Source organism: Ursus arctos, chromosome X (genome assembly GCF_023065955.2).
Source record: "Ursus arctos isolate Adak ecotype North America chromosome X, UrsArc2.0, whole genome shotgun sequence".
NCBI classification, from domain to species: domain Eukaryota; kingdom Metazoa; phylum Chordata; class Mammalia; order Carnivora; family Ursidae; genus Ursus; species Ursus arctos.
The window spans coordinates 35,895,400-35,923,086 of NC_079873.1; the positions used below are offsets into that span (position 1 = coordinate 35,895,400).

The following is a 27,687-nucleotide window of genomic DNA, read 5'->3' on the forward strand; positions in this document are numbered from 1 at the left end:
ATTATCCTAGGTGCCTGGGTGGCTCAGTCAGTGAAGCGTCTGCCTTCAGCTCAGGCCATGATCCTGGGGAGCTGAGATCGAGTCCCGTGTGGGGCTCCTTGCTCAGCAAGGAGTCTGCATCTCCCTCTCCCTCTGCTACTCCCCCTGCTTGTTCTCTCTCTCTTTCTCTGAAAAATACATAAATAAAAGTTTAAAAAAATAAAAGAATTATCCTAATATACTTGGATATTCGATATTGAGTTTGAAGACCTTTTCAGGCTTTACGTGGGGTATGACTGGTCTTTTGTTCTTGGTTTGGGTTCCTGAAAAGCAGACTCAGAGGGATAAGGATCTGAGTCTCCGTAGTTTATTCCGGAGGTCCAGGGGGACACCGGCAGGGAAATAGTGAAGTGAGGGAGATAAACCAAGAAAGGAGGTATTATCAATCCAGTCATCACAGTGAGTGACTGGCACTAAGTTTCATGGGTAAATTCGGGCAACCAGCGTAATACACACATCTCAGAAGCATCCCACTTGAGAGGCAAAGGACCTGGAACATTTGTACACCGGCTCCTGAGTGTCTTTGATGGAGGGCTAATCTTGCGGAGCGTTAGACACTTCCAGACTGCCCCATGCACAGGCAGAGTGGCCATCCGTGGTTTGGGTCACGGCCTCCTGACCCAGAGATGGAGACGCTGGCAGTTGGAAGTCATTCTGAGTGCAGTGAACTGGGTGTGGGCGGGGCCTCGACAACACCAGCTACATTGTCATTTGCAGGACGGTCCTCATCAGCTCTGCCGTCCCTACTCACTTAATACAGTGCCCTCAACTGCTGTGTCCAAACAGAGTTCTAGTCGATCACGCACAAAATCAAGCCAGCGCGGTTGTTTTGAAGGTTATAGCACTGTTGGACAGACACCATATTGGGCAGTGGAATTTGCAGTTAAAGGCAGGAGGTAAATTTTGATAATGTTTTAAGGTTCTGGGGAAGGGGGGTGTGGGGAAGACCTGTTGCCATATCAGTGGGGGAATCAGTGCAGCTAACATAGCTGCTGGAAGTTAACCAATGATGTGTACCCAGGACTCTGAGCTGTCAACCCAAAAGAAAAGAGGAACACAGTAGGCAAGGAAAGTAGCCAGACAGCACTCCCCCTGCTCTGCATAGTACGTTTCTTTGTTGCTCTGACCTGGCTGCAAAAGACACCGAATAGTGCTTAGTCCGCTGAAAAACAAAAACTTCAAAAGTGGTGTCATTTTCCATCAAGTTTCAGAACGGCCCATCGTCCCATGACTTACACCTCACTGACTTCGTCTCTCTCGATTCAGCCAGGACATCTTGCCCTGCTCTCCATCAGAGCACTCAGCAGGATCTTGAATCCACACAGACACAAGTTTTTAAAAAATGAGGCAGAGGGAAGCATTTTCTATGCCACACTGTGCTGAATTATTTACTCCCAGCCTGGGATTCAGAGAGCTAGCTCTTCCTCAGCCTTGAATTTTACTCAATACAAAGAAAGAAAATAAGTAAATAAGGAGAGGGAGGAAATCAATCCCTTGGAGACCTCCTGGCTTCTGAAGTATCTTTTGAAATGGAGCCCGATGCTTAAATGATTATGTCATTTCGGAGTGCAATGCTAATATGCTCACAACTATGGCTAAATGCTGGAGCGAAGCACAATTTTGAAGCACTAAATTTGTCGCCGTATGTTTAAGCAGAAAAAAAAAATGCACCTAGAATTTGCATGTATTTATTCAATGAAGCATCTCAAAATTTAGGAATCGACCCCAAGGTAATGCCTTGAAGCATTGCGTGAAAAACAGTAGTGCAGGTAACGGAAATGAGGGTGTCTCCATTTCCTCTGAGATCAGGGTGAGGAAAAGGGATACGATGCACATGGGGAGGTATTTAATATGTCCATAAACGAAAACAATCATCTGCCTCTTCCCAGGATATGTGTCATGGAGGGGGATCGTGAACATTCCCAACGTATTCCAAAGGGGCTATCACCACATGGTTACATAAATACAAGGTGACTTTATTTTTTTGTCTCCTACTACTCCTTTACAATTATTCAGGAGGATAATTCCTTCCCAGACCTTAGACCAAATCCTAGGGAGCCCCGTTTCTTTTCTGGAGAGCTTAGGTAATAAAAATTCTTATGGTCACTTTCAGTCCCAAACCCATTCTCTTTTCGGTAATTACCAGGAACTGAAATTTCCAGGTCTGTGCAATGATCAAAATTTTGAACATGACCAGATGCTGCTGGGGGGTAGGGTGGGGAGAGACATGGTCAGCTTTTGATCTGGAGAAAAAATAGTGCTTTGTTTTTCTTCCCCCAGCCGTTCACCTGGTACTTCACGCCTTCCACCCTCCTCCCCCCCCCCGCCCCGCCCTGTGGGAAGAGGGAGAAGTATGTAGTTGGGCGGGGGGAGAGGCCTTTCGTAAAAGGAATGTTTCCCCCCTCACACCAAATGCTGGGGCTCTGTCACCTGCAGTCCTCTTGCCCCAGGTGATGGACTCTCTCCTGTCTCATCTCTTTGCTGTTTTTCTCAGTCGCTGGCTGTCCCCTTGGCTTTATTGTCAGCTCTGTTCTCCAAAGATTTTTTTTCACTGTTTTTTTTTTTTAATTAATAATGATTTTTTATTATATTATGTTAGTCACCATACAGTACATCCCCGGTTTTCGATGTAAGGCTCGATGATTCATTAGTTGTGTATAACACCCAGTGCACCATGCAATACGTGCCCTCCTTACTACCCATCACCGGTCTATCCCATTCCCCCACCCCCCTCCCCTCTGTAGCCCTCAGTTTGTCTGTTTTAAGTGGGTCCTGCTGGATAGTTCCTAAATTGATCCTACTGCTGCTTGTTTCTGTCTCTCTCTCTCTTCCAATCGAACACACACACACATACACACACACACACACACACACACGTAAACGTCCAAATCTGTTTCACAGGAAACATTTATGCATCCTTTTTTCCAGTAGATTCCAGAACTGTTGGTTGCTGGTCCACCCAGTGCAACCACCCACTAGAACAGTCAGTCTATCCATTCCAGGTATGAAGTAGACATTCATCGACTGCGTCTCCCCTCGAACGATGGGCAACACCTATCACCCCGCCAAATGATTTCGCCGAAGCCCCTCTCTCATGATCTGAAGTAAAGAGAGAAGCATTTCCCGGCTTTCTCAACAGAGCTTTCTCAAATAAATCACGTCTAAAAAAATCTTCTGCTAAACACTAACCCTCAACCCTTTTCCCCCACGTTGTGGGTGAGTCACAAAACTCATCATTTTGGGCTTTTGCCATTTCTTTCTGCAAATCCTATAGGAAGGTTTATCTCAGAGGTCCCTTTGGTATCTGGTGTCTATTAGTGTCTCAGCAGAAATTTCTATTTTAACATCCAATTACAAAGTAAAAAGTGTGAGGAGGCTATTTTTTCCCCTCAGCCAGAACTTGGAAGTGCCCACAGACTCAGCAATAAGGAACCCTTGGCTGGTATTTTGGGATTTGCAGAGGACTTCAGAATCACTTTTTACTGAAAGCTGGTATGCAGACAGCATTTATCGGGAAGCCACTGTGTGCCCTCAAGATAGCTATGATGTATAAAAAGTCATTTCTCCCCCACCCCCAGAAGAAGAACTAGAGATATAGAAACAGGAAGTGGCTTTCCTGGAGACAGTAATGAGTTGTTGGAACTTGAGAACAAACTCTATTATTGTGTGATCAACCAACGGACTAAGCCTGGAGACGAACATATGACAGAATTCAATTTAAGCATTTCTTTCTGTCCCACAAGCCCATAGGCTTAGATGGATCTGCAGGATAAGACTGCATGCGATCCAAGATCAGAAGAGTCAAGGAAAGTCTTTTCTGTAAAAGCCTTCAGGAGCCAGAGGTAGTACTAAAGACAGAGGGCAGGAGATCATTGGATTAATCTTGTGGGTAGACAGAACTGGAGAACAAGGAATGCACCCGGGACAAGAAGAACTTGTAGCGAAAGCAAAGTTCCCCCATCTTGGAGGATTCTTTCACACCCCTCGCTCAAACATGCATCCCTCTCATGAGGAAGAGATACACCTTGGAAATGACCATAACTCATCCCTGTCAGCAGAAGCCTACCAGGGAGCACACCTGCCTAGCTTTCTGCTGCCCTGCTTATATCCATCTTGCCCCAGATAAACCCTCTCATGCCCAAAGCTACACACACACACACACACACACACACACAAACACACACAAAATGGCAGAGAATGGCAGCTGCTCACCAAACCCTTTTTCTCGTCTTCCTGAGTACACAGCTAGACCACGTTTCCAAGCCTCTCTTGAGGTTAGGTGTGGCCACGTGACTGAGTCTTAGCCAACAGAATGAATTGCCAACTGTTGTGTGCACTTTCACATCTGGCCCATAAGAACCTCCCACATGCTACCCTCCATGTTGTTTCCCATTCTACCGACCTGATGCAAATGAGCCCAACATGCTTGGAAGCTACATGCTGAAAAGGGTCTAACATCACGGAAGAAGCCTGGGTCCCTGAATCGCTACTTGGAAGATTGCTGCCGACCCGTTGGACCACTCATTTTGGACTTCACACAAGCAAGAAAGAAACTTCTATTGCGTTTGAAACATTACATATGTTGGGATTTGTATGTCACAGCACCTAGGGTTACCTTAAGAAATACACCAAGAAAAGTTGTTGGACTGAGAGACATCTCAGCTTGGGTCTCCTCTGAGAAGTTCAGAGTAAATTATGTAAACATAACTTTGAGCTCCTGTAGGGAGAGTCCTTCTTCTAGCTATCTTTGTATCCTCCTCAAAATAGTTCTTGAAGGAGTTATCACATATAATAAGAATTCAGTAGCATGTGTTTAAAATGTTCAAATGTTCAAATCCTAAGAAGAAGTATTGGCTGTGAAAATATTGATGAGCCCTTACGAGGGCTAAATAAGGGTGTACTGAATAAATGAATGAACGAACGAATAAATGGTATAGTTGGGTGAAAATAAGTCCCACCTGAGTGACAGAGAAATTTGCTCATCTGTAAAATGAAAGTGATGATATCGTGCCCTTATTATCAAACCAGAAAATATACTTCCAAGCCTTTAATTGCTAAACGAGTAGGTGGTAGACCCATGTAAGTTCTCTAATGTAATTCGGATAAGTTCCTTTATGTGTTGTTGTGTTGGCGGTCTGTTGATGGTAGGGTTGAAACTCAAGGAAGGAGAATCAGCTCCAAGGCGCTGGGAAACATCTGGGGAAAAATTTTTTTAAAAAAGTTGTAGGAGGGTCCTCAAGGCTTCAGAACTCTCAAATTCTGAGTCTCTTCTGATTTTCAGCAAAATAATGCCCGCCATTTGCCTCTGGACTCAAGAGAACATCTTTGCATCAACGGTGTTCTGCAATCATGAGCCAACATATGCCTTCTGTATCTCCCTCGAGAGTACCTGCCACTTCTTAGGTTCCTGCTTGGCGATCACAGTCAGAAAAGAATTAAGCAACACTGCTGTGCCAAATACGATGGAAGTTCATTCAGCCGTATTACATGATTGAAATGTCAGAATGTTTAAACACTTTCAGCCACAGGAAAATACATTTGGACACGTTTGGAACAAAGCTAGCAGAGAACAACCATGGGAAATGTTCCTATAAAACAGAGATGATCCTGTGACTTAGGGGATGGCTCTGGGTTGACTTTTGGTCACAGAAGCCTGGGAGTGGGGACTGGGCAAAAGTGGCTGCCTGGTGTGCCAATGGTGAGGACGACCCCTCACCAGCTAAAGTTGGGGGTGGGGTCTATGCCAGGGGTTACGATGGCTGCACTCATGCCTGAAAGAGTATTTCTGGCATTGGCTGGGCAATCAACCATCCCCAGGGGTCGAGAGATTTCCTGTGAGTTCAATGTAAGGTCACCCCTCCTTTAGTCCCTAGTCCTCCATCAGAAAGAGGAAGTCCACATGCTAGGAGGAGCAAGGTTTCCTTTACGCAGACTTCATCCTCCATTGGTAGAAGTCAAGCAGTAGTTCCCAGATTCTGTGTGTTCCCATCACTCCTCTCAAACTGCCTGACACTTCCTAGCACAGTCTGCTTTGGAACATCATGTCCTATATTCCTGTTCCTGTCATTCACCGGAAGAAATCTAGGGCTCCAAGCCATCCCCTATCCCTTGACCTCTCCTTTTGGCTCTAAACGTTGCCTTTTCTGTAACCATCTCCCCTCTTTCTGTCCCATCTCCTGAAAGAACAGGAACTTTCCGCCAAGCATCTATCAATCATCAGCCAAATACCTCATAACCCTTCCTTGACTATTCCCTTCACTTTTTTGCTCTAACTGAAACTTACCTTTCCTCAGAGGCCCCTGCTTCCCTGGCTGCCTCCTCAAATGGTAGCCATTTTCTCTCCCAGACCCTCCGTTGATATCACTGGGTCTAGACGTGGGGTAGTGGCTTCCTTCCTCCTCATTATCTCTTCCAGGTCATTCCTCCTCACTCCTCCCTAAAAGCACACAGCTTGGATGACCCCCATATTGCTAAATCCAAGGGTCCATTTGACATTTGCATTTCACTTGATAGATCAGCAGCCTTTTACTGAACTGATCACTCTTCCCATTGAGACATTTCCCTCATTTGGCTTCCAGGATGCCATACTCTCCTGCTTGCTTCCTATCTTACTGGTGGCTCCTTCTCCATCCTTTGCTACTTCCTCCTTATCCCACTGACCTCTAAATGAAGCCACAGGACTTCATCTTTGGACATCTTCTCTTTTCTGGGTACACTCACCATCTTGATGATCTCATTCAATCTCCTCGATTTCTCTACTCTCTATATGCTCACGATTCCCTAAGTTATATCTCCATCTCAGACCTTCTCCTGAGCTTCAGATGTATACACCCAAGGGCCTCTGCCTGACATCTCCATCTGGATGTTAATAGGCATTTCATGTGCAAATTGACCAAGCTCCCGGTCTTCTTCTCCAGACCTCCTTGTCTTGAAGTCTCCCTCACACCACTCAAATCAGTTAATGACAATTCTCATCTTCCAGGTGTTCAGGCCAGAAACCTTGAAGGCATCCTTGACTCCTCTCATCCTCACACTATACAGCAAATTCATCGGAAAATCCTGATGGATCTTCTTTCAAAATATATCTGGAATCTGACCAGTCCTCACCAGCTTTACTACTACAACTCTGACCCAAGCGACGGTTGTGTCTCACTTGGATTGCTGCCATAGCCTCCTTACTGGTCTTCTTCTGTCCTCACCTCCTTCATCTTGATTCTAAACACAGCAGCCAAAGTAATCCCATCAAACATAGGCAGAACATATCATTCCTTTGCTTCCCAGCCCACATTGTAAAAGCCAAAGTCCTTAAAATAATGTGTAAGGCCCTACATGATTTGGTCAGTCACCCCATCTCTAACCTCATCTCTTACCACTCGAGACCCTAAAGCTTTCTTGCCATTCTCTGACCATTCCAGCCACACTGCTGCCTTGGGGCCTTTGCATCTGCTCTTTTCTTGGCATGGAGTATTCCTCCTGTAAATATTCATATGGCATACTCCTTCACCTCCTTTGGCCTATCCAAAAGGCCATCATTACTCCATCTTTGACTCTATCTCCATTCCCTGCTTCATTTTTATTACTTTTCTTTACCTCTGCACTGACTGTTACCTATCATACTCAATATTTTAGTTTATTTAACTTATTGGTAATCTGTCTCTTCCACTAAAATATAACTTCCATTTGGGTAAGGATTTGGGCCTATTTTATCCACTGCTATATACCTAGAACATAGAAATATGTTGGTACGTAGTAGGTGCTCAATAAATCTTTGTGGAAATAATCATCTTACAAGAAACCCAGTGCATAGTAGGCGTTCAGAAAGTATTTATCAAATACTGTGTGACTTCTCTTCACTGACCAGAAATCCAATGCAGGACCTCTTCTGCCCCTAGAATCTTAGAACCATAACTTATGATCTACATTCAGCTTCTATATCTTCCTCAAGTGCTGCTTCCATTAGCATTACCTGGGGTGTATCACCATCCTGCTCAACCATCAGCTAGCGTTCTGCCCACACTGACCGCGTGCTTTGAATTACAGTGACACGTTGTGTTTCAGCATTTCTTCTTTTCATGTCCACATTTAGAGTCTGAAGTAGTTTCAGGAGACTCTACAGTGATCCTGGAGGAATAGGGTTGAGACCACACCAGTGGTCATAATGGACCGTTCTTTTTATTTATTTATTTTATATAATTTTATTTTTTATATATTATATATATAATTTATCTATTTATGTAATTTAATTTATTAGAGAGAGAGAGAGAGCATGCCCACAAGAAGGGGGAGGGGCAGAGGGAGAGGGAGAAGCAGACTCCCCACTGACCAGGGAGCCTGACCCAGGGCTTGATTCCAGGACCCAGGGATCATGTCCTGAGCCTAAGGCAGACGCTTAACCAACTGAGCCACCCAGGCACCCTGGGTCAGACCATTCTTGAATGTCCTCGAAACGGCCAGTCTAATTGTGAACTAGCCCCCCCCCCCATGATTTGGAGAGTGGTTGGGAGACAAAATCATGTCTAGAGCTCTAGAGCCTTAGGATTCTTCTGGGCCCCCAGAACCTCGTAGGAACAGATTACTATAGCCTTAATACCATTAACCTTTACTGAGTTCCTAGAATGTGACAGGCATGGTTCTATGCACTTTACGTGATTAACACGCCGAACACTCTCAACAAGCTAATGAGGTTAGAACTATTATTATTTTCATTTTAGATGTGAGCAAACTGAAGCATGGAGAGACTAAGTGGATCCAGAAGTCCCACCGTTTGAAAGTTGCAGAGACCGGATTCAAACTCAAACAGTAACCACTGCTAGGGTACCATGGGGAGTTGTGGTCCAGATGCTATCAAGCCTCAACCAAGGGGTTGTAATCCTGTGACTTCCTTCTCCAGTGGATGAGAGAGAAGGAGCAGGAATAAGTCTCCTACCCTGGCTGTGGGAGAATTCGCTTCTCCTGTCCTATATTTTCCCTTCCCTGCCCACCTATACATAGAAATGGTGAGTGAGGGAACATTCTCAGCCTCTGCTGTCAGACAAGCAAAGATGAGATGCGCTTTTCCACCTTTTGCGCCCGCTCAGACTTTAATGGTTGGAAGTTTCAAATCACATCCCAAGTTTCTTGGAACTCAAAACTGAGTTATCTGATTCAGTAAAATGTAGCTTTCTCACTTAAAAGGATTTGCCCAAGGGACCTCTGGGATTTCAAATATACCTAAAAGCAACAACTGTGTTGAACCACAGACGCATAAAGGATTGCATTTCCCCTGGAGAACACACAGGATGTATTAAACAGAGGGGGAAGTGTTTGAAGTCCAACAAGCCTTGAGCTTCAGCCCACCCACCACATCTGAGAACTACCGAGTCATTTGATGGAGGCAGACTGCAGCTGGGCTTCCTCATTCTCAGCGTCACGTGGCCTACTGCCTCGACACTGAGATGCTAGCTCTACAGGAACATTTCTACCTCCATCTGCTCACCCCTTTTTACTGGACTCAGGAAGATCCCATTTTTTAAAGCTTATCTGGAGGATGGTGGGCTGGGGGTTGCTGGGAGCCACTATTCCATCAACAGAAAGGCTAGAGTTCTCACAGCAGCAAATACAGCCCTGGACAAAACAGTGAAGGGGAATGCATAGATTTATTCATGCTTAGCTGCTACTGAAGAGGTCCCAATAACAGATTAATAATTTTGTAGTTAGACTTCGGGAGAATGACTTAACCTCTCTAAGGAGGTGTTATTTTCATTCCTATCAAATGGGGATAATACTAGTTACCTACTGGGGTTGCTGTGAAGGTAGGTAAGAAAATTTTTGTAAGGTGCTTGGAGCAGTGCTGAACACATAGCAACAAGCAATAGACACAAGGTATTATTATTGTTGTTTTTGTTGTTATTGCCTGTCTCTCAAATGTCCATTGCTCTCTACTCTTTGTTAAAACCTGCTTTCGATGTTTTATTCACCTAGGGAATGGAGGAAAAGAATTCAAAGTCTTACCTTCCTTCTTAAATTCTTGATTCCAGAGCAGCACTTAACATGAAGCTCAGAGGGCAAAAAATAAATAAAATAAAATAAAATAAAATAAAATAAAATAAAATAAAATAAAATAAAATAAAAATATGGGGTCATCCCAAGGAGCAAATTTATTCCAGGCCTATGCAGACCTCCACAATGAGGCCACATAGTGGAAAGGGGACTGGCTTTGGGGCCAGATGTGCTGGTCAAATCTAAGGAAAGCCATATAAATTTGGAACCTTGGACAAGTCACTTCAACATTTTGGGCCTCTTTCTAATATGAAAAGACTTAGGGCTCTTAGGTTTTCAAACCAATTTTTCGATGTGAAACTATTTATTCAAATAAATGGTCACAGGGAAGTACCACGTGCAGATCAAATTAAACAGGTCTGGGAGGTAAACTTCGGAAGCCCCTCTCCCCAGACTTCAGGAGGGTTCTATGAACCATTAGGCCACACACAGTCACACTGCATACTACTTAGCTACGTGACCCCCCAAATCCCTTCTGGGTCTAATGCCCTAGGCATGCTACCTTCTCTCCTTAAATACCAAGCTAGCTTGCCATCATCCTCTGGACCTGCTCTCCGTATACCTTTCACCTCGAGAGGCCTCCTACTTGAAAGGCATTCTGTTTTCTCCTCCCCATAGGATCTGCATCACTAGGCGTTGCCTCTTTCCCTTGGACCATTCTAAATGGCAGACCTCTTTCATTCGATCAGCATAAATAATGTTCAAAATTCTATAATGAAAGAGCCCTAGGTGAACACGCGTTCTGCCGTTCCTAGCAGGCACCGTTCAAACGTGTGTATTACCTGCCTGTCCCCGACGCATCTGAACTTACCATGCCAGATCTTCCCTGTCATTCGACGTCCTGCTCAAGTTCAGAGTTCTCTAGGCACTCTCATCTCCAGCATCTCGTTGTGCTTATAGGATAGCTGTAAAGATAAAAATAACAAACATAGGACAAAGTGGAGAAGAATTTAGGGTTTAATTTTGAAGAGCTAATTACAAAAGGAAAGCAGCTGGTCAACTTTTTCTGGATCTCTTAGAACAACTTATAACAAATATGCAATCCTTTCTTGATTGAGTGGTCAAATATGTGTTCATGGAATAGAATTACTTCGAAAAGGTTCTGCCTGATAATTATGATTAGCAGTATATTAGGAATACTAATTTCAATTAAGAAAAACCCTCAAAATTTCAAAGGCTTAACACAATAGAATTTAATTTCTCACATACAAGTCCAGTGTGGGAGTACTCAGTATTATGGATAACTTAAAAATCTTTTATTTTGAAATAATTTTAGGTTTACGGAAGAATTGCCAAGATGGTACAGAGAGCTCTCAGATAGCCATTCCCCAGCTCTTCCTAATGTTAACATCTTATATAATCATGGTGTATTTATTAAGACTCTGGAATTAACATCAGTATGACTCTATTAACGAAACTACAGACGTAAATCAGATGTCATCGGTTTCCCCACCAATGTCCTCTGTCCCAGGGTCTAACCCAGAATACCATGCTGCATTCAATTGTCATGTCTCGTTAGTTTCCTCTAATCTGTGACAGTTTCTCAGTCTTCCCTTCTTCTCATGACCTTGGCACTTTTGAAGACAGGTGGTTTGTTGAATGTCCTGCAACTGGGGTTTGTCTGATGTGTTCCCGTGATTGGATTGGGGTTATGGATTTTGGAGAACACCTTCTTACCACATCATATAAGAGGTTACATAATACCCACATGACTTATCCCTGATTATGTCAGCCTCGTTGCTTAAAGCAGTGTCTGCCAGTTTCTCCAATATAAAGTTATGATTTTTTCCATCTCATACACCTTGGAAGCAAGTCCAAGACCAGCCCGTATGCCAGGGGAGGAGAACTAAGCTTGATTTTCTGGAGGGAGGAGGAGCCAGGACTTTGTGGACATGTGTTAAAACCACAACCATAATTAATAAATATTTAGGGGAGATACTTTGAGGTCAGGGAAATATTTTGCGTCTCCTTAAAGTTTTTCCCATTAATTTTTGCATCCATCAGGGGTCTTCCTGTAGGAATTACTGCTGTGGTGTTCTAAAGCTGATTTTCTATTTCTTTCATTCCTTCAACATGTATTCTTTGGAACTGTATTATAACAAGTTTTTCCTTCCCTCCCCACTTATTTTTTATTCAATTATTTATATCAGTGTGAAATCATGGGTATTTATTTGCTCTCTGGGTTTATAATCCAAAATTAATGTTATTTATTTTGTTGCTCAAATCGTTCCAGCTTTGATCACTGGGAACACTTTCAGGTTGGCTCCTGTATCTTTTTGACATGCTTCCAAATTTCAAAATTTCTTTTCTATTTACTTTTATTTATTAATTAATTTATGTTTGAGAACTTCCTTACTTTCTGTTACTACAAGATGCTTTAGGGTGATTTTCTGCCGGAGTCCTAGAATCAGCCAAATTTTGAAATGCTGTATTTTCATTTTCATTTAAGCCAAAATACTTTCAACTTCCACTGAGACTTCCATTTTGACTCATAAATTATGCAGAAATGTGTTGTTTAATTTCCAAATATTTGACATTTTCATAAATAGCTTTTCATTATTGATTTCTAGTTTAGTTCTGGCATAGTCCAAGAACATACTTCGTAAGACTTCTATTTAAAATGTCGTAAGGCTTGTGTAATTGCCCAGAATGTGGTCTATCTCAGTAAATCTGCCATGTGCACTTAGAAAAAAATGTGTATTCTGCTGTTGTTGTTTGGCACATTCTATAAATGTCAACTAGGTCAAGTTGGTTAATAGTGTTGTTCAGATCATCTACAGGTGTACCGATATTTTGTAGGCAAAATATCAATCGATATATTCCAATTAGAATTGTGGATTTGTCTATCTGTCCTTTAAGATCTACCTTTTTTTATTTCTCATATATTTTGAAGCTTTATTGTTAGGCCCACACATACCAAGGGTTATTTAAAGAACTGACCTCTTTATCATTATGTAATGTCCCTCTTTTCTTTACATTGTATTTATTTATTTGAGAGAGAAAGAGAGAGAGACAGTGCGGGGGGCAGGGAGCAGAGGGCGAGGGAGAGGGAGAGAGAAACTCGAGCAGACGCCACGCTAAGCGTGGAGCCCCGTGTGGGGCTTGATCTCATGACCCTGAGATCTTGATCTGAGCCAAAATCAAGAGTCAGAGGCTTAATCGACTGCACCACCCGGCGCCCCTGTTATGTTCCTCTTTATCCTGATAATACTTCTTGTTCTAAAGCTTACTTTTGCTGTACTTAACATAGCTACTCCAGTTTTCTTTTTTTTTTTTTTAAAGATTTTATTTATTTATTTGACAGAGATAGAGACAGCTAGTGAGAGAGGGAACACAAGCAGGGGGAGTGGGAGAGGGAGAAGCAGGCTCACAGCAGAGGAGCCTGATGTGGGGCTCGATCCCAGAACGCCGGGATCACGCCCTGAGCTGAAGGCAGGCGCTTAACGACTGAGCCACCCAGGCGCCCCTCCAGTTTTCTTTTGTGCAGTGTTTTCATGGTATACATTACTCCACTCATTTATTTTTAACCTACCTATGTCTTCATATTTAATGTGGATTTCTTATAGACAGTACATAGTTGAGTCCTAATTTTTTTAATCCAATATGAAAATCTCTGTCTTTTAGCTGGTGTGTTAGACCATTCACAGTGAATGGGATTATACATGGTTGGATTAAAATCTACCACCCTGTTAGCTGTCTTCTATTTGCTCCATTTGTTCTTTCTTATTTCCTCATTTCTCCTTTCTCTAGGTATAATTTAACATTCTTATGAGTATATTTTATCTCTTCTATTGAATTATTATTTATACCTTTTTAAAAACATGTTTATTGGCTTATAATTGGAGTCTACCTTCAAAGACTATTACACTGCTTCACATGTAATGTCAGAACCCTATAACAGTATATTTCTAATTCATCCTCCCATCCCCTGTACTTTTGACACACATACAAAGAAGGCGGCACTGTGAAGAGAGAATAGAGGGATTTCAAGATGCTGGTCTTCAAGATTGAAGGGATTCAGCCCCAAGCCAAGGAATGTCGGCAGCTACCTGTAGCTGAAAGAGGCAAGGACAAGATTCACCCCATAATCTCAAAAGAAAGTATGCCTTAATTTGATTCTGGCCCATGATTCTGATTTTAGACTTCTGGCTTCCAAAACTATGATAAACAAAATCACTGTTGGCTTTTTTTTTAATATTTATTTATTAAATGTTTTTTTATTATATTATGTTAGTCACCATACAGTACATCCCCGGTTTCTGATGCAAAGTTCGATCACTGTTGTTTTAAGCAACGAAGTTTATAGTAATTTCTTATAGCAGCCACTGGAAACCAATACACCTAGGTTTTGTTTTCTCCTTGCTTGGTCTTCTCTGAACTTCTTGGATCTATAATTTGATGTCTGCCACTAATTTTGGAAAATTATCAGCCATTATTTCATTATTTGTTCAAATATTTCTTCCGTCCTGTTCTTTCTTCCCCTTCTGCAATTTCATTACAAATGTGTTGTATCGTTTGGTATTGTCCCTTATCTCTTGGATCTTCTGTTTTTCTTCCTGCTCTTTTTTTCTCTCTTTGTATTTCAGTTAGGATAATCTCTGCTGATGTATTATCAAGATCACTGATTATACCCTTGGCTGTGTTGAGTTTACTGATGTGCCCCTTGAAGACATTCTTCATCTTTGTTACCATGCTTTTCATTTCTAGCATTTCCATTTTGTTTCTTCTTATTGTCTGTGTCTCTCTGATGACATCAACTCTCCTTGCATGTAATCTACCTTTTCAATTACAGCCTTTAACATGTTAATCATCGTAAATTCCCTACTAGTTCCAATATCTGTGACATAACTGGAACTATTTCTGATCATTTCTTTGTCTCTTCAGACTGTATTTTCCCTTGACTTTTTGTATGCTTCTCAATTTTTTTTTTTGGATGAAAGCTGGACATGTTATGTTGGACAGCAGATACTAAGGTACACGTTTTTAATGCTCAGAGATGAGCATGCTACTCCTTCTGCTGTGCTTTTAGTCTGAAAGTTTGTAGTAACATAATCGGGAGATGGGCTGAGTTTCAAGTTTGCTTTCCATTTGGCTTTGGGTCTTCTCGTTGTCGTGCTCCTCAAAGACAATTTTTATTCTGCAGCTCTCCCAGCTCTGGCCCACTATTATTTTCACTTGGCACCTGTTAGCACGGTCATGGCAGCATGGGGGGGGGGCATTCTCTGATGTTCTGCTTTAGCTTCCATCTTGGGCAGGTGCTCTAATTCTCCCCACCCCCCTCTGTGAGCACCTCTGGGTCCCAATAGGAAAATTCTTCAAGAAGGTGTGAACTTTTCTATGTCTGCAGCTAAGGGGCTTTATACTCTCAGATTAGCCCACACTCAGCCTTTAGCAATTTGATTTAAAAAAAAAATTCTAGCTAAATCCTCTTCCTGGCTTATGTGGCCTCAGGCAAATCCTGTGCCAGGTAAGGAAATGCTAACATCTGGCTCTTCCCTACTGTCACCTATCTATTTCTAGATTTCAGGTGAGTTGTTTGCCCTCTGACCTCAGTTGTCTCCCGTGTTCAATACAATGCCATTGCTTTCAAGTTTGTTTACCTTTTTGTTGTTGTTGTTGAAGGGATGAGAGCAAAGCTCAATCCAGCTCTCTATGGCTTGGAGATCCGCACTGAAACTGGTGGATGAAATTTTTCACGCATTGATTCAGGGACCTAGGTTCCTTCCTCTTGTGGTTTTACCATCCACTAGGGCTCATATGTAATTATTTACATTCACAGTAGGCTTTTACTTAGGATATAGTCTTAGACGTTAAATGACTGGGCGTTGCAGTGTGTGTTCTCCAGGAAGCCAACTCTAGGATGGAGATTACCTTGCAGAAGTTTGTTAGGAAGTTTGGTTAGAATCAAAACCTCTGCAAGGGAAGGGGGAAAAAGCAGGACTGGGCAGGGGGGAAGTTCAGTTGTGATAGAACCGCAACAAAGGTTCAGTTAACCCCATGGAAAGCTCTGCAGCAGAGATGGCCCAAAAGAATTGTCCTGTATATCCGGTCATGGCACATGGGCAAGTCCAAAGTCATACATTGGCAAGGCAGATGTCTCCAGCTGAGGACAATATCTAGAGAGGGCTGAGAGCTGAGGACCATCGCATGGCAGCAGCTAGAGGAATAAGCCCTGAAGAGGATCTGGGCAAAGCATCACAGCTTCTACTATTTCCACTCAGAGCATATGCCCATTTTAAGGCTCTCAATGGATACCATCAAAAATTTCACAATTTCACAAAAATTGCTCCAGAAATGGTATACTTAATCTTTTGTAGTTAGTTTTCTCATCTATAAAGTGGAAAGAATTAAAAAAACATCAGGGCGCCTGAGTGGCACAGCAGTTAGGCGTCTGCCTTCGGCTCAGGGCGTGATCCGGAGTTATGGGATCGAGCCCCACATCAGGCTCTTCCGCTATGAGCCTGCTTCTTCCTCTCCCACTCCCCCTGCTCGTGTTCCCTCTCTCACGGGCTGTCTCTATCTCTGTCGAATAAATAAAATCTTAAAAAAACAAAACAAAACAAAAAACATCTACCTTACAGTTTTCATTGTGAGAATTAAATGAGTAAATATTTACAATATGCTTAGGACAGTGGCCGGTATATACTAAATGCTAAATTCTCATTAGCTATTGTTACTGTGGTGGTGGTGATTGTCATTTCACACTGGCACTAGCAGTGAATCCTTTTCATTAAAAATAGAAATTTCTGGGGTGCCTGGGTGGCTCAGTCAGTTAAAACATCTGACTGAGGTTCAGGTCATGATCTCCAGGTCTTGGGATGGAGCCCCCCATGGCTCCCTGCTCAGCGGGGAGTCTGCTTCTCCCTCTCCCTCTGCCCCTCCTCCTGCTCATGATCTCTCTCTCTCTCAAATACATAAATAAGATCTTTAAAAAAATACGGGGCACCTGCGTGGCTCAGAAAACTGAGGATTAGAGAGATTAAATAACTTGCTCCAAACTGGTAAGTGGTGGAACTGGGAGTGAAACCCAGGTCTGTTCATTCCACAGTCCACATTTCCCAAGATGCAGTCCGTGAAACACTACCCTGGGCAATGCTATATATATATATATATATATATATATATATATATATATATACTCATGTGCAAATGTGTGCACACACACAAACACGTGTAAGTGTTCCATAGTCAAATCAATGTGGTAGAGCATTGAATATCTGATTCCAGACCTAGTCCATAGATATTAGCATATTAATAGCTCTAAGGGATACTTTAAGAAAGAAACTTGTTCAACTTGCGCAACCCGGGGTTTTCCCAAAAATGATTTCGTCGTGATCTTTTACTTCCCATTATACCACCAACCCACTGCAGAAATGGTGTCCTCTTCCCCTCACCCTTGGTAAAATGTCACACCATACTACTCAGTCTCTCAACCGCCTAACCAGTCTTCAGTGCCCAGCTGTCCGGGATTCTGTTCAATCATCATCAATACGGATGAAAGCAAAGAGAGCGGCCTAATGAAATTAGCTAGCGACTCAAAGTGGAGAGGAAAAGCTGCTATGCTGGGTAACAAAATAAGGATTTAATAATCTGGAACAATGGACAGAAATAAATAAGATAAGATTTGACAGGGAGGAATGTAAAATCTTGCAGTTAGGTTAAAACAAAAATCAATGACAGGAGTACAATTTAAGAGAAAGCCTGACTTCACAGTAGTTTGTGTGAGGAAGCCTGGCGGATTTAATTGATCATAAACCCAATTAAAAAACAACTGGAACGCATTCAACAAGCAAGGAACTACAGTTTTAAACCTGCATTAATGGGGCGCCTGGGTGGCACAGCAGTTAAGCGTCTGCCTTCGGCTCAGGGCGTGATCCCGGCGTTGTGGGATCGAGCCCCACATCAGGCTCCTCCGCTAGGAGCCTGCTTCTTCCTCTCCCACTCCCCCTGCTTGTGTTCCCTCTCTCGCTGGCTGTCTCTATCTCTGTCAAATAAATAAATAAAATCTTTAAAAAAAATAAATAAACCTGCATTAATGTAAAAGTTGCGTTCAGAGTGGCAGAGATCGGTATCCGTAACTCTGGCTGATGCCCGGAACATCGTGGTATTCCTGGCCATGTGCTTCGGGACAGGCAACGAAAGGCAATCCAGAACCTATCCTGATGGCATTGACTTAGATAATAAGGAGGTCAGCAGACACTACCTTTTGACCAGCCGTAGAACCAGCTCAAGCTGTTTAGTCAGGCAAGAGTAGATTTGGGGTAGCTGTTGGGATTGGATGATTCTACCGGGTATTTTTCATTTGTCTCTCCCTATTCATTTATTCTCCATCTTTTTCCACTGGGCTTTGCATCCTAGGAGGCTCCCTGCCCTGTATCTGTCAGTGGGAGGCACCGGGGGAGATCAGAGGGTGGGAGGAGCGTGACGTGGTTATTTATGCCCTTGGCTGCCTCCCTACTGGCTTGCTGGGTGGCCCTCTTCTCCAGCTTCAGCTACTCTCTCTGGCCTCGGGTAAGCTTTCCTTCCCCTTGACCCTTCAGGCTTAAGATCCTGCTCTTGTGAGCTCTGGGGTGCTCCTAAGATTCACTTAACCCTGCTCCCATCTTTGTAAACCCCCTTTTATCATGCTGTCCTCAATCACCCTGTCTGAGTGTGTGATTTGTGTCCTGCTGGGACCAGATTCATACTGATGCTGGAAAGATGAGGATGATGGCCTTTGAATATTTCAAGGGCTGTCATATGGAAGAGGGTGGAATTAACACAAGAGAGTAGAAGTTACAGGAAGATTGGGTTCAGGTACTCATTTAGCTAATCTTATTAAGCCTCTACTCCGTGCCAAGCATTGTGCTTCGAAAGCTCAGAGCAAAGGGAGTTCATCTAGGTTCGAAGCTGGAGAGGCCTCCCAGAAAAAAAACTTGCAAGATGAACAGGAAGAGAAAGGACCACCTGGCCAGGATTGTTCCCTGAAGAGGAATTCATAGGTGAGAGGGCTGGAGGGCTGAGAGCGAAAGAGGCTTATTCCAGAAAATGAAAGGAAACCCGATGTCGAGTGTCTCTCTCTTCCAAGTGGATGAGAGGGTATCATCAAGGATGAGGCCACGCATGGGGAGGGCCAAACCTGCAGAGCTGTTGTGAACTTGGACTTGATCCCAAGGGCCCCGGGAGCCCCTTGATAGGTGTGAAGCCACGGAGATCCCTAGTAAGATTTTTCTCTTTCCGTGGTAGAGTGAAGGGAGCAAGAATGCTCAAGGATCAGAGCTGTTTCGCCAAGGAGTGAGCAGCCAGTTCCTGGTAGCAGCCAAGGAGAGCCTTCTTCTTCTTGGCTGACAGCTTCAGGATAGTTCCAAGGGGGAAGCCACACTGAGTGGGAAGTTGGACTTGCAAACATCTGTGGCCCTTTCTAATTCTGAAGATTCTGAGACTCCTCTGCTCCAGCCCCGTGCCTCGCAGTGGGATAGAAGGCACCAAAGTTAGAGAATCCATTCACTGTCATCCAAAACTGGCAGTGAGGAGTCATTCTCTTCCCTCCCAGCCTCCCCTCCGCGCCACGCCGGGGGCCTAGAGAGCAGGATGCACGTCCAGACTGGAGCCTCTGGGACTATACAGGCCTCTAGTGTTTGCGCTCTTCCCTAGGCCCAGATGACGTAGGAGGGGCGCCGGCCATGGCAAGTTCCAGAAAAGAGCTCTGCCAGCCTCGGACCTTCAGGCCTGCTCACAGTTGGCTCTGTGGTCTAGGATATTAGGCGAGTTCACTGGTGGGTTGTTTCTTTGTTTTTTGTTTTTTTTTTCCTTTTAAAATTAAACCCTCCAGACAGTCAAAACGCAAACCCCTCAGGCTGTGGGTCAGCGTCCGGGTGGGGCCCTGGGCAAGGTCTGAGGGCTCCGAAGGCCTCGGCGCCGTCCAGCACAGCAGCCCTCTTGTTCTGGAACCCCCTCTCGGGGCCCTGGGCGGATCCGTGTGTGAACGCGCAGCTGTGTGCAAATGCCAGCGCTGGGGCGATAATTATAGAAACCTTCTCATTATGCTTGAATGGGGGCCAAGGCATGGCCCTGGCAGCGAGGGGGGTGCGAGGCTGCAAAACTGGCACTCTTTAGAGCGAGTTGGCTTTTGCAGCCTGCACAGGCGCGCGAGGTGTGCCAGGGGGCCCAAGTTAGCAGACCCTGTTGTCAAGCGCCCCTAGTGCCCTCTTCTGCGCCTACTCGGCCCAGTGTCTTTGTTCCTCCCCAGACTGCGGCCAACACGGCAGTCTGGCAACAAGGCTCAGTTTTCTAATCACTGTTCCACTCAGCTGTTTCCGTGGCTCCTCTTCGGGCCCCACGGCCTACTCCCCTCTTTCTCTGGGCCCCTGGAATGGGTTCCTATTCCTTCCCATTCTGGGTATAGAATACATTTCATCAGAGCCAGGCAGTCCCTACTCTCAGACTACAAGGACCCCAGAAGCGACTTAGCTTTCCAGACACTTCTAATGGCCTTACATGAAAACAGACTTCTTTTGGCTGAAATATCCAGTAGCGAAAGATAATTAGAAAATTATCCATCTGGGGACGCCTGGGTGGCTCCTGTGGTTAAGTGGCTGACTTCGGCTCAGGTCATGATCTCGGGGTCCTGGGATCGAGCCCTCTGCCTCCTTGGGCTGCTTAAGATTCTCTCTCCTTCTGTCCCTCCTGCCTCCCACCCCCTACTCCTGTGCACTCTCTTTTTCAAATACATAAAATCTTAAAAAAAAAAAAAAGAAAATGATCAATCTATGCTTTCAGTTGTAACTTTAATAAGAGCACAGGCTAGGGCCTCCCAGTCAGGCCAGGATCACCATGCCAGGGCAAGAGGAGGGACTGTCGAGAGCAGGGGGAGGGTAGAAGGAAAGAAGGAGCTGATGTGAGAGGGGCAAGCCATGACGGAGGGAGCAAAGCATAATGAAGCGAATGTGCGAGGGTTTCATTTCCTTCATGGAAAATCTGCTATTCTCAAAAAGCAACCTCCTCTATAGGCATTTTTGCTTTTTCCAATAGAGGCGAAGAAGTACAGTTTTATGTAACACATATAACAGAAAAAGTAGAACGGTGACCCTGGGAAAATTACAGCATTAAAAGTAATAAGCCTGCCATTGCCGATAAACCACACGGACACCATGCCGTGCTATCCTGAGTATAAAGGTGACATTTTTACAGTTATTCCGATAGTAACTTCTCCGACTGCAACTGCATCTGGAGTATCACGCTCTCACACAGAGACTCTTCCAGAGTTTGAGGATCTCTGAGGCTTCGTCCTTCAGGGCCCAGGTCAGGCGATCCGTTCCTAAAAATGCCTCCCCGCCCCCAGCCTGGGATGAGACGCCTGGGTGGCTCAGTCGTTGAGAGTCTGCCTTCGGCTCAGGTCATGATCCCAGAGTCCCGAGTCCTGGGATGGAGCCTGCTTCTCCCTCTCCCTCTGCCTGCCACTCCCCGCCCTTATGCTCTCTCTCTGTCAAATAAATAATTTTTAAACAATATTTTAAAAAAATGCCCCCAGCTTGGGTTTTCTGCTCCCACCGTATCTCCCTCTCATGCAAATGACCATCATCGGTAACTGTTTACTTCTCTTTTCCACCCACTAGATTACGAGCTTCCTGAAGACAAGAAGCACATATTCATTTCTGAATCTCTGGTGTCTGCCAATGCCTGGCTTGATAAATGTTTGGAGAGCTGAACAACTAATGAGCCCTATTTCTTGCCTTATCCTTTAAACCAATGAGAATACAAGTGGGAGCCAACTAAGTTAAATTAGATACACTGACTAATCCCTTCTATTCCCAAGATGTTGTAATTTTAGAACGTGCTGTCTTCTGCTTACATCAGGAAGTGAATGAGGTTCTAAGGCAAGATAATTGTTTGGCTACATGAGAATGTTAAAAGAGAAAAAAAAGAATGTCTCCTAAGCAGAATCCTTCATCTAAAAGAGTGAGGTAAAGGGTGCCAGGGGTGGACTGGAATTTAGGCCGGCTGTATACAAAATGTATACACAAAATTATAGAGACACAGAAACATAACAGAGCAAAGTCAAGAACGGAAGTCCAAAAGCAGTGACAACCAAAATTCAGACTGCGAGAAAAAAATTGGAAGCCCTCCTTCCTTTTTTTCTGAAAAGGAAAACTGTGACTTTATAAAGAGAAGTTCAGAACGAAGGTGAAGCTTGCTTCTTTTCAGGATCAGTGGCTCAAGGGAGGTAGAAACCATTGGCAATCAATACAGAAAAGGCAATTTAATTGGGTTTTGATTGTTTTTAAAAGAGGAATGTATAACATTTGACTTTTCTGAGTTATGCAAAAGGAACAGAGAACATACAAAATTCAATAAATAGAACAAATCAAATGTGTACACATTTCCATTCTTTCCTGTCCATAGTTACTGGAATAAGTAAGAAAGATTAGAGAGAGAGACAGAGAGAGGAAGAGATGGATTGGAGAGGTTTCAGATGCATTAACAGAAGATAGAGGAATACACCTGTAAACCCACAGGGACACACAAACATATCTAGAAAAAGACACACTCAAATAAAGACCCAGATCAAGGTTTCCATATGGCTTAGAATCTCCACTTTGTGTTTTAGAATAAGCTAATAAAGAGTTTTAAAATCCTGCTTCATTTTTGACCTCTGAGATCTCCATTTCTGGTGTATGAGTTTATGAGACTGATGTTTGCGGTCTGTGTGTATGTGTGTCTCTGTGAGAGAGTGAGAGACAGAGACAGACAAACAGAGAGGAAATGACTTCCTAAAGGAATTGGCATAGAAGGTATGATGAGAACCTTTGTTCAGAGTAGGGACTCTTTTAGGTAGGGAATATTTTGAGAGTTTGAATGGATCCCTTTGCAAACTTATTTTGGTTGCCGAAAGAGACAACATGGTATTGTCCGGGGGAGGGTCGGAAAATAGGTTCCACTGACTGTCGTTTCTCTCCTTGGATATCCGGGTCATCTATCTGTCCTCAGCTCACACTAGTCAGAATCCTGCAGTGGGACGGTGGTTAGGGGGCTCGCACCGCTGTTATCACGCTGCTTCCTCGATGACCCAGTGGAAGGGGGGAAACGAAGTCAGCATAGAAGATTTTTCCATCTTAGAAAAGAGATGCTCGACACAAGATAATTAATAATTAATAATTAATCACGGTCCACCAATGTGTCTACTAAATTTGTCATGGGGAACATGACTGGGTTTATTCCATGCTAAACCTTTGAATTTCTTTATTCTTATGTAGAGATATCCTCCAGAAAAGCAACTCTCCCCAGCTGTGTCACCCTTACTATTGCACCTTTTGAAAACATGCCACTTTCTTATTCAGTTCCATAGCTATTGATTCAGAAAAAGATAGTATGTAAGAGTGTGAGCTTATTATTTCACGAACTTAATGCGCTCATGAATCATTGAATGTCTTCTGTCACTGACTGCTTCTCGTGCCCATGTTATTATGTATTATTGATCCACAATGACTTTGTAATAAAATCAGTTTTCTTTTTATTCTTTCTATTGATGTTCCAGTCAATGTCATTTAAAACCCTGTTAACTCAATTGTATCCATTTTGTTTTGCAGACAGAAACCTCTTTTGAGTTTATTCTATGGGGGAGACATTATACTAGCCACTGGAATCGAACGCCTTACGGCCGTGACTCCACGCCGCTAAATGGCTTCGAGCTTTGCTCGTTGACTCATCAACAGATTTCACTTCTCAGCTCGCTAACGGGTTTCAATTAAATGAAGCATTATCAGAAAAAGTACTCTAACAAGGGAAAAGAAACCCACTTAGGTGTGCGTTTTAAACAAACCAGCATCAAACATCCCCCCCCCCCAACTCTTCCCTCTCGGCCATACGGTAAAATATGGCCAATAAAAATGTTTATAAACTGTAGCCTTTTCCTCTCAGGATAGAAGTGGTTTACAGGAAAGGAGATATTCGAGTCTTATGTGAGATCAAGGCTTAGCTGTGCGGGTCCTGCATGAAGGGGGTTCAGGGGCTTGAGTTTAGGTCCCTTAACAAGATGGATGGAATCCCAGCTGTAGCATCTCTCAACACTGATGAGATTCTCCACTGATCACTCCTCTCGACCGGAACTGAGCCAGGCCTTTTCTGTTTCTCTCTCTCGAGTAGAGGTCTACTCCATTTTTCTTCTTAAAAAAAGAGAATTTAATAGTAAAAATAAGAACAATTCTTGAGCTATGGCATAATGACCAGTACAAAGTTAATTCTGATTCCACGGTACAGTTTAAGCCAAAATACATTCACTTTCTGAACCCTCAACGTGGCTAAAATGACTGGCTTCTTTTTTCCCCCGAAGCAGAAAATCATAACTGTATTCTACAAGGAAATATCGAAAACACTATCTGAAGATTGCCTTGTTTTTTCTTAGTCTTCAAGATTAGCTAATACTGGCAGAATTTTAGATCTTTGACTATAAGTCAAACTGAAACAAGCATTACAAAACAGGTATTAAAAAAAGCAGAGAAGGGGCGCCTGGGTGGCACAGTCGTTAAGCATCTGCCTTCGGCTCAGGGCGTGATCCCGGCATTCTGGGATCGAGCCCCACATCGGGCTCCCTGCCCCACTGGGAGCCTGCTTCTTCCTCTCCCACTCCCCCTGCTTGTGTTCCCTCTCTCACTGGCTGTCTCTCTCTCTGTCAAATAAATAAATAAAATCTTTAAAAAAAAATAAGCAGAGAAGAAAGAGAAATTTATTATACTGGAGGATGAAGACCCATGATCAAGAATGTTTCACAGAGGAGAGAAACTGTGAGGAAATCAGCTGGTTCACAGACTACCCAAAATATTTTGATAAAGAGAGAAGGAAGGAAAGATGATCCGGTCTAAGTGAAGGCAGGCCAGTGTTATTGTGTTTGGGGTGTGCCTGGGGAACAAGGAATGGTTTAATGTGGCTGTGACATATGATTGGGAGTGGCTGGACACCAGGCCAAGGAAATGTTTTTAAATTAATTCCTAAGCGTTAGTAGTGGGAATCAGTAAGAGTACCAGGAGGTAAATCACCAGTGTATATAAATACAGCCAGACCACTTCATTGATCTGTATCCACAAAACCTGCCAAATCAGAAACAGAATCTTTTCTCTCCCAGACTTCTTTCATTCTGAATTCCAGGCAGGGGAATAGTAACAATCATGATCGGCTCAATTGCTTTAGACCCAAAGTAACAGATATCTATTGTCATAAATAATGCTGCAACACAATTTCTCTCCCCCCCCCCAACAAAAATAAATCTGTGGATCAGCTGGGTGGTTCTTCAGATCTGGGCTAGGCTACGATGATCGCATGTGGAAACACTCACGTGTCAGTAGTTGGTAGGCAGAGCAGCGAGGCCTGGCTGGTCTGTGATGGTCTTGCTTGAGATAGCTCTCCTCCTTGTGACCGCTCACGTCCCCGAAGGCTGGTCCGGTGTTGTTCACGTAGATGTCCAGGGTCCACGAGAGCAAGCAGAAGTACAAAGGACCTTATGAAGCCTAGGCTTGGAACTGCAACACCACTGCATTGTATTGGCAAACCAAATCACAGGGCTAGTCCAGTTTCACGGGATGGGGATACGAACTCCACCTTTGATGGGAGAAGTTTCCAAGTCAGGTTGCAAAGGGCATGGGTTCAGGGGGGCGTGGACAGTTGTGCCATCTTTTGCAATCAATCTACCTTGGGATAGGAGGCTTAAAAATTGAAAAGCGGGTATCAGGTTAAGGGAGCGTCTCTTAGGTTGGAAAAAATTAAGGTGTTGGTTGGTAGTGAAGAATTATATCCAGCTATGCCTTTTTGGTTTTGGTTTTTTCTTTCACAGTGGCATCCGGCAAAATTAGAGATCACAAACTTAACTAGATCAAGAGCCAGAAGTTATACTGGAGTTAGAATCTCGTTTGAAAAAAGAAATCCACTTCTTTAAGTCTAGCCCAGAGCATATAGTGAGATAATCCCTTATCCATGGGGGAAAAAAAAGTTTTAAAAGAGCTGAGATTTCATGAAGAAATATACAGAACTATTACAAAACTTTTCAATCTTGATTTGAGCCAATGCAACTGGAAGTCCTAATTTCATAAATTTCTATTTGGATACAAAGCAAAGTTTTGTAGCTTGTGATTACGCAACAAGTGGCGAGATAGAAAAGAGATTATCTTCTCTTTGCCTTTGGCGTGCCACTGAAGATCCTGGTGTCACCATGGGCTGCACGCTGCCCGATGTTATGGGTATTGTGAAGAACAAGCTAGTGTCCCTGATGCCGGGATCGGCACCTTTGACCTGGGGTAGAAGAAGACAAAGGTGGATGAGTGCCCACTATGTGGCCACATGGTGTCAGATGAATAGCAGCAGCTCTCCTCTGAAGCCGTGGAGGCTGTATTTGTGTGGACAAGTACAGGGTGAAAAGCTGTGGCAAAGACGGTTTTCACGTCTGAGCGTGGCTCCCCCCCTTCCACTTCATCCTTATCAACAAGATGTCCTATGCTGGTTCCAGACAGGCATGCAGGGTGCCTTTGGAAAGCCCCAGGGCACAGGGGCCAGGGTCCACATTGGCCAAGTCATCGTGTCCATCTGTCCCAAGCTGTAGAACAAGGAGCATGTGACTGAGGCCCTACGCAGAACCCAAGTTCAAGTTTCCTGGCCGCCAGAAGGTCCACATTTCCAAGAAGTGGGGCCTAACTAAGTTTGATGCAGACGAATTTGAAGACATGGTGGCTGAAAAGTGGCTCTTTCCACATGGCTGTGGGGTCAAATATATCCCTCATCGTGGCCCTCTGGACAGATGGCGGGCTCTGCACTCACAAGAACCTTGGCACTGCTCTCTCCTTATTCATGGCTGCCAATAAATCCTACTTCCTGCCTAACAGAGAGAGAGAGAGAGAAAGAGAAAGAGAAAGACTAGCTTCTCAGAAAAACCACACTTCCTTCCTGGGGGGGGAGGGAATGACTTTCTATTGATGGCCAATAACTTAAATTGCAAGGACCAGCTTAAAGGTGTGACACATCCTATTACCGTCATAGGCTTTGTAGCCTGTTGAACTTTGTTTTCAATATGTGTTTGTCTAAGAAATCCTAATTTTGATCAAGGAATCACCCAGACTCAGTTTTTCCAAATACCACTGGTAAAGACGCAATGAGCGCTGTTCCAAGAGCGCAGGGAATGGAGAAAGCGGGCTTACAGTTGTGGTGTTAATGCTCTATGCCCTTGATTTTTCTGCACCCTGATTTCCTCAACTGCTAAATATGGATGCCTTAAACCTTTCCTCCATAAAGGTTATAAGTACACATGAAATCACATTTAAAAAGTACTGCATGCATTGCTGGAAGATTAAATTGGAATGGAGGTAGTTTGGGTGTCAAAAACCTTCGATTTTTGCACACTTCTTGACCCAAGAATTCCACTTTTAGGGAATTATTTTAAGGAAATAATTAGGGATGTACATAAAGCGTTAGCTGCAAGGACACTTATTCCCCTAATTTCATGACAGCAGAAATACTGAAAATGACAAAAATGACCCGAATTAGGGGTCTGGATAAATAAATTACAGCAGATCCATACATTGAAGTGCTAAACAGCAGGGAGAAATGATGATCTGGAGAATTTTTAGGAATATATACTGAATAGTTTCCATG

The 27,687-nt window shown here is 43.7% G+C and overlaps 1 pseudogene; it reads left to right on the forward strand.

Annotated features, from left to right (window-relative positions):
• Positions 1–5,794: 5,794 nt before the first annotated feature.
• LOC113265889 (60S ribosomal protein L10-like) lies at positions 5,795–26,900 on the forward strand (annotated as a pseudogene).
• The last annotated feature ends 787 nt before the right edge of the window (positions 26,901–27,687 follow it).